Source organism: Calonectris borealis, unplaced genomic scaffold, assembly GCF_964195595.1.
Source record: "Calonectris borealis unplaced genomic scaffold, bCalBor7.hap1.2 HAP1_SCAFFOLD_59, whole genome shotgun sequence".
Classification (NCBI taxonomy): domain Eukaryota; kingdom Metazoa; phylum Chordata; class Aves; order Procellariiformes; family Procellariidae; genus Calonectris; species Calonectris borealis.
In genome coordinates, this window is record NW_027441465.1 from 1,087,973 (window position 1) to 1,094,724 (window position 6,752).

The window sequence follows — 6,752 nt, forward strand, 5'->3', positions numbered from 1 at the left end:
TTGCACGGGACCCCCAGCATTCTATGGGGTCCCCCAACACTTCACAGAGCCCCCCCCAAACTGCACGGGGCCCCCCAACACTGCACACACCCCCCGGCACTGCACAAGCCCCCCCCCAGCACTGCATAGGGTCCCCCCAACACTGTATGGAGCCCCCCCAAACTTCCTGGGGCTCCCCCAGCACTGCACAGGCCCCCCAACACCACCTGGGGTCCCCCCAGTACTGCACAGCCCCCCCAAAACCGCACAGCCCCTCCAAAACCGCACAGCCCCCCCCCAAACTGCACAGCCCCCCCCAAACTGCACAGACCCCCCCCAGCACTGCACGGACCCCCCCCAGCACTGCATGAAGCCCCCCCAAACTGCACGGGGCCCCCCCAACGCTGCACAAGCCCCCCAACACTGCGTGGACCCCCCCCCAAACTGCATGGCCCCCCCCAGCATTGCACAGGGCCCCCCAATACTGCATGGAGCCCCCCCCCAGCTCTGCACGCACTCCCTGGCACTGCACGGGGCCCCCCAACACTGCACAGCCCCCCCCAAACTGCACAGACCCCCCCCAACACTGCGTGGAGCCCCCCCCAAACTGCACAGCCCCCCCAGCACTGCACAGGGCCCCCCAATACTGCACAGCCCCCCCCAAACTGCAAAAGCCCCCCAACACTGCGTGGAGCCCCCCCCAAACTGCACAGCCCCCCCAGCACTGCACAGGGCCCCCCAATACTGCGTGGAGCCCCCCCAACACTGCACAGCCCCCCCCAAACTGCACAGCCCCCCCTCAGCACTGCACGGGGCCCCCCAACACCGCACCCCCCCCCCAAACTGCACAGCCCCCCCCCCCAGCACTGCACGGGGCCCCCCAACACCGCACCCCCCCCCAAACTGCACAGCCCCCCCCCAGCACTGCACAGGGCCCCCCAACACTGCACACCCCCCCCCAAACTGCTCAGCACTGCAAGGTCCCTCAGCACCTCCCCCCCCCGGGTGGGCGAGGGGCACGGGGGGACCCACCCGTGTCCCCAGGGCCACCCCAGGGGGCAGAGGGCACCCACGGCGCGGGGGGGGCCCGGGCACGCAGGCGTGTGCACACGGACACGCACAGGCACACGTGCACACAGACGGGCCCATGCGCGCACACGTGCGCACACGCACACACATGTGCACACGCACACGCGTGCACACACGCACATTCACGCGCGCAGACACGCACACACATGTGCACACACGCACACACATGTGCACACACGCACACACATGTGCACATGCACACACGTGCACACACGTGCACACGCACACGCACACACGTGCACACGCACACACGTGCGCACACGCACACACATGTGCACAAGCGCACGCGTGCACACACGCGCACACTCACGTGCACACACACGCACACACATGTGCACACACACGCACACACATGTGCACACGCACACATGTGCGCACACGCACACATGTGCACAAGCGCACGCGTGCACACACACGCACAGTCACGTGCACGCACACGCACACACGCACACGTGCACACACGTGCACACACATACACACACGCGCACACATGTGCACAAGCGCACGCATGCACACACACGTGCACACACACGCACACCCGCACACACACGCATGTGCACACACACGCACACACGCACACACACATGTGCACACAGGCACACACGCGCACTCACACGTGCGCACACACACGCATATGTGCACTCACACGTGCACACGCCCACATGCACACACGTGTGCACACGCGCACACACACACACGTGCACTCACACACACACACGTGCACTCACTCACACACGTGCACACGCACACACGTGCACACGCAACCCCCCCCAGCTGGGACCAGCTTGACCCCCCCTGGAAGGAGGCTGGGGGGACCCTATAGCCCCTATAGAGCCAGGGGAGTCCTATAGCCTGGGGGGGCCTATGGCCCCTATAGAGCCAGGGGAGCCCCTATAGGCTGTGGGGGCCTATAGCCCCTATAGAGCCAGGGGAGTCCTATAGGCTGGGGGGGGCCTATAGCCCCTATAGAGCCAGTGGAGTCCTATAGCCTGGGGGAGCTACAGACCCTATAGAGCCAGGGGAGCCCTATAGGCTCGGGGGGGCCTATGGCCCCTATAGAGCCAGGGGAGCCCCTATAGGCTGTGGGGGCCTATAGCCCCTATAGAGCCAGTGGAGTCCTATAGGCTGGGGGGATCCTATAGCCACTATAAGGCTTGGGGGGGCAATAGGGTTGAGGGGGGCCTATAGCTCCTATAGGGCCACGCGTGGAGCGGCCGTATCAGGCTGGTGGGGGGCCAATAAGGCCAGGGGGACCCTATAGCTCCTATGGGGTGGGGAGGGCTGGAGGAGGCTGGATAGGGCTGGGGGGGATCCCTATAGACCCTATGGAGCCCGGGAGGGGGCTGTGGGGGGTCCTATAGCTCCAGTGGGGGGCTGGATAGGGCTGGGGGGGACCCCTATAGCCTTTATGGGGCCAGGAAGGGGCTGGGGGGGGGCATGGGGTCCCCCAATAGTTCCTATAGGGCCAGGGGGCCCCATAGTCCCTATAGGACCATGCAGAACCAAGCTAGGGCTTCAATAGTCCCTATAGGGCCTGGGAACCCCTATAGCCCCTATGGGACTGAAGACCTATAGCCCTTATGGGGTCGGGGGTACCCTATAGGACCAGGAGTTCCCTATAGCCCCTATTGGGGGGGGGGGGCAGATAGTCCCTATAGGGCTGGAGAGCGGCCCCTATAACACCTATGGTGTGAGAGAGGCTGGGGGTTCCCTTATAGCCTCTATGGGGGGGCCTATAGCTCCTATGGATCCAGGGGGGTCCCAGAGGAGCTGGGGGTGCCCCTATAGCCCCTGGGGGGTAGAGGAGGCCCAGGGGTGCCCCTATAAGGCTGGGTGGATCCTGGGGGGCCTAGGAGGGGGGCCTATAGCACCTATGGGGACTAAGAGAGGCTGGGGGGTCCCTTATAGCCCCCGTGGGGTGGGGGGGACCCCGGCAGTGCCCTATAGCTCCTTTGCAGCTGAGGGGGGGATCCCAGCAGAGCCGGAGGGGGGGGCGCCTATAGCCCCTATGGGGCTGGGGTGGGGGGCATGGGAGTGCTCCTATAGACTCTATATGGCCACAGAGATCCCGGGGGGGGTTGGGGGGGACTCTACGGGTCCTATGGGGTGAGGGAGGCTGGGGGGCAGCCTATAGATCCAGGGGAGAGCCTGGGGGGGGCAGAGAGCCCCTATATAGCCCCTATGGAGCTGGAGTGGGGCTGCTATAGGATGGGGGGGGCCCGGAGGCCATCAGTCCCTATAGTCCCTTTGGGGCTGGGGGGGGCCTATAGCCCCTATAGGGCCGGGGGAGATGCCGGGGGCTCCCCTATATCCCCTATGGGGTGCGGGGGGGGGGGCTCCTATAGGCCCAGGGGTCCCTATAGCCCCTATAGTGCCGGGGGGAGCACCTATAGCAGCTTTGGGGGGGGGTCAGGCCTCGCCGCATCCCCCAGCCGCGTTGCCCCCCCCCCCCCGTCTCCACGGGCTCCCGTCGCCGCGGCAACCGTCACCGTGGTGATGCGCATCCCCCCCCCCCCGCCCCGGGGACCCCCCAGCCCCCCCCAAACCTGCCCCCCCCCATATGGGGGTCCCCGGGGGGGGTGGGGGGCACCCCTGGGTGAGGGGGGGGGGGACTGGGGGGGGACTGGGCTATACTGGGGGGACTGGGCTATACTGGGGGATGGCCCGGGGGAAGTGGTCTGTACTGGGGGAACTGGTCTATATTGGGGGGGGGATGCGGGGGGGGGGGGACTGGTTTATACCGGGGAGAATCAAAGGGGGGTAATCTGTACTGGGGGGACTGGCCTATACTGGGGGGGGGAGATGCAGGGGGGGACTGGCCTATACTGGGGGGGGCAGAGAGTAGGGACTGGTCTATACTGGGAGGGATGCAGGGGTGACGGCTCTATACCGGGAGGATGCAGCGGGGGAGGACCGATCTATACTGGAAAGGATGCCGGGGGGGGACTGGTCTATACTGGGAGGGATGAAGGGAGGGACTGGTCTATACCGAGGGGATGCAGGGGGATGATTGGTCTATACTGGGGGGCCGGAGGGTGGGGACTGGTCTATACTGGGATGCCTTCTCTATACCGGGAGGGATGCGGGGTGGGGGGGGGAACTGGTCCATACTGGGAGGGATGCAGCGGAGGGGACGGGTCCATGCCGGGAGGGATGCGGGGGGCGGGTCCGTACTAGGAGGGCCGGGGGGGTTACTGGTCCGTATTGGGAGGGCCGGGGGGTTACTGGTCCGTACTGGGAGGGTCCCGCACTCACCGGGCCGGGCCGCAGCATCGCGCTCCGCGCCCGCCGCGCTCCAGCGGCCGCCGGGGCCCCGCGCCCCCGCCCCGCTCGGCTCCGCTCGGCTCCGCTCGGCTCCGCTCGGCTCCGCTTCGGGCCCGGTTCGGCTCCGCTTCGGGCCCGGTTCGGCTCCGCCTCGGTCCCGGTTCGGCTCCGGGCTCGGTTCGGCTCCGCGTTCGGGTTCCGTTCGGCTGCGGGTTCGGGTTCGGCTCCGCGTTCGGGTTCGGGTTCGGCTTCGTTCGGCTCCGTTCGGCTCCGTTCGGCTCCGGCAGCAGCAGCCCGGGAGCGGCGGCGGCGCTGGATGGGCGGGGGGGGGGGAGCGGGGGGGCGGGGTCGGGGATGGAGCGGGGGGACACGGGGGGACACGGGGAGGGGGGGACGCGGGAGGGGACACGGGGGGACACGGGGGAGACGGTGCCACACCTCAGCCCGGGACCCCGCGCCATCACCCCGTGTCGCCATAGCCCCGTGTCCCCCATGTCCCCGTGTCCCCGTGCCCCCACGTCCCCATAGCCCCGTGTCCCCGTGTCCCCATAGCCCCGTGTCCCCATGCCCCCCATGTCCCCATAGCCCCATGTCCCCCACGTCCCCGTGTCCCCCATGTCCCCATAGCCCCATGTCCCCCATGTCCCCGTGTCCCTCTGACCCCCGTGCCACCCCATAGCCCCGTGTCCCCACACATCTGTGTCCCCACGTCCCCACATCGCGTCCTCACCTCCCTGTGCCATGTCCCCACGTCCCCGGGTCCCCCATCCCCCTATCCCCACGCCCCCGTGTCCCCACCGCTGCGCCCCACACCTGTGACATGTCCCCAAATCTGTGTCCCCACGCCCCGTGCCCCCACACCCTGTCCCCCATCCCCGTACCATGTCCCCTTGTCCCATGTCCCCACACGTGTGTCCCCACCTCCCTGTCGTGTCCCCGTGCTGTGTCCCCATGTCCCCACAACCCCCCCAGCCCCGTGTCCCTGTTCCCCGTCCCCAAATCCCCACGTCCCCGTGTCCCCACAGCCCCCGTGTCCCCATCCCTGGGTCCCCATGTCCCCTTCCCATACCCCCCCATCCCCACACCCCCATGTCCCCCCCATGTCCTCACATCTCATCCCCGTGTCCCCACGTCCCCACACCTCCCAAACCCCGCGTCCCCAGGTCCCCATGTCCCCCAATCCCCGTGTCCCCATGTCCCCGTGTCCCCACATCCCTGTGTCCCCCAAGTCCCCCAATCCCCGTGTCCCCATGTCCCATCCCAGTGTCCCCACGTCCCCATGCCCCTCGTGTCCCCCAATCCCCCTGTCGCCACGTCCCATCCGTGTCCCCCCATCCCCGTGTCCCCACATCCCTGTGTCCCCCATGGCCCCCAGTCTCCATGTCCCCATGTCCCATCCCCGTGTACCCCCACCCCTGTGTCCCCACGTCCCCCAATCCCTGTGTCCCATCCCCGTGTCCCCATGTCCCCGTGTCCCCATGTCCTATCTCCATGTCCCCCAATCCCCGTGTCCCCATGTCCCCGTGTCCCCCATGTCCCCCAATCTCCATGTCCCCAGGTCCCATCCCTGTGTCCCCATGTCCCATCTCCATGTCCCCACATCCCTGTGTCCCATCCCCGTGTCCCCATGTCCCCAATCCGTGTCCCAGCCCCACATCCCTGTGTCCCCATGTCCCCCAATCCCCCCATCCCCATGTCCCCACATCTCCCATCCCAGTGTCCCCATGTCCCCCCGTCCCCGTGTCCCATCCCAGTGTCCCCACGTTCCCCAGTCCCTGTGTCCCCACATCCCCCAAACCCCCTGTCCCATCCCAGTGTCCCCATGTCCCCATGTCCCCGTCCCCATGTCCCATCCCAGTGTCCCCACATCCCCCAGTCCCCGTGTCCCCGCGTCCCCCAGTCCCCGTCCCCGTGTCCCCATCCCAGTATCCCCATGTCCCCCAGTCCCCGTGTCCCCATCCCAGTGTCCCCATGTCCCCCAAACCCCCCGTCCCCGTGTCCCATCCCCATGTCCCCCAGTCCCCATCCCCATGTCCCATCCCATGTCCCCACCTCCCCCAGTCCCCGTGTCCCGCGTCCCCCAATCCCCATCCCAGTGTCCCCCCATCCCCCCATCCCAGTGTCCCCCTGTCCCCCCATCCCCCCATCCCAGTGTCCCCCGTCCCCCTGTCCCATCCCAGTGTCTCCCCATCCCCCCATCCCCGTGTCCCCCCATCCCATCCCAGTGTCCCCCCATTCCCCCGTCCCAGTGTCCCCCCATCCCCCCGTCTCAATGTCCCCCTGTCCCATCCCAGTGTCCCCCCATCCCCCCACCCCAGTGTCCCCCCGTCCCATCCCAGTGTCCCCCCATTCCCCCGTCCCAGTGTCCCCCCATCCCCCGATCCCAGTGTCCCCCCATCCCCCCACCCCAGTGTCCCCCC